The sequence below is a fragment of the Otolemur garnettii genome, unplaced genomic scaffold (assembly GCF_000181295.1).
Source record: "Otolemur garnettii isolate 467f Iridium unplaced genomic scaffold, OtoGar3 scaffold00057, whole genome shotgun sequence".
Lineage (NCBI taxonomy): Eukaryota > Metazoa > Chordata > Mammalia > Primates > Galagidae > Otolemur > Otolemur garnettii.
Genome location: NW_003852452.1, coordinates 8393486 through 8394860, shown reverse-complemented (window position 1 = coordinate 8394860; position 1375 = coordinate 8393486).

The following is a 1375-nucleotide window of genomic DNA, read 5'->3' as shown; positions in this document are numbered from 1 at the left end:
GATAATGAAGGAATATTGTGAAGAACTTCATGCCCACAAATTTCATAACATAGATGAAATGGACCAGTTTTCTAAAAGATATAATTTACCAAAATTTAGATAGAAATAGAAAATCTGAATAGATCTATACCTGTTAATAAAATGGAATCAATAATTAATAATCTCCCCAAACAAAAATCACTAGGCTCAAATAGGTTCACTGGGGAATTCTATCAAACTTAATAAGGAAATTATAACAAGTCTCAACAATCTTTTTCAGATGATAGGAGCAGTAGGGATACTTCCTAACTCATTCTATGAGGTCAGGTAATTTAGCCTAATGCCAAAACTAAAGGATGTCATTTGCAGACCAATGTTTCTCATGTAAATAGATGCAAAAGTCCTCAACAAAATATTAGCAAATAAAATTCAATAGTGTACAAAAAAAGAATTGTATATCATGACCAAATAGGGTTTATTCCAGGTATGCAAGGCTGGTTTAACATTTGAATACCAATTAATGTGATCTATCAGATCAAAACCCTACAGAAAAAAAATCATATGATCATTATCAAAAGGTGCAGAATAAGCATCTGACCAAACCTGACACCCATTGATTATAAAAACTTTTATCAAACTAGAAATTGTGTAGAATCTCCTCAACATGAAAAATAATATCTACAAAAAGCCCCATAGCTAACATCACATGTAATGGTGAGACACTGGAAGTTTTCACTCTAAGATTAGGAAAAAGGCAAGCATGTCCACTCATACCACTAAGTTTAAATATCATATGGAAATAAAATGTATATGCATAAGGAAGGAAGAAATAAAACCATCTTTGTTCACAGATGGCATGATTGTCTTCTAGAAATTCAAAAGATACTAGGCATGGTGGCTTATGCCTGTAATTCTATCACATTAGGAGGCTGAGATGGGAGGATAGCTTGAAGTCAAGAGTTTGAGACCAGCCTGAGTAACATAGCAAGACCCTGTCTCTAAAGAAAATAAAATTAGTCAGGAGTGGTGGTTAATGTTTTAGTTATCTTGTAGATATTGACAAGCTGATTCTGAAGTTTATATGAAAAGGCAAAAGTCCCAGAATAGCCCACTCAATATCGAAGAAAAACAAAGTTGGAAGACTGACACTACCCAACTTAAAGACTTACTATAAAGCAATAGCAATCAAGATAGTGTGGTATTGATGAAAACAGAATAGACAAATACATCAATGGGAGAGAATAGAGAGCCCAGAAATAGATGCCAACTAATGACTATATTTGCTTAATTTTGTCTTTGGCAAAGGCAAGACAATGGAGCAGAGATAGTATTTTTAATAAATGGATGCCACAGCACTCCATCCAGTGTGAGACTCTGTGTCAAAAAAAAAAAAAAA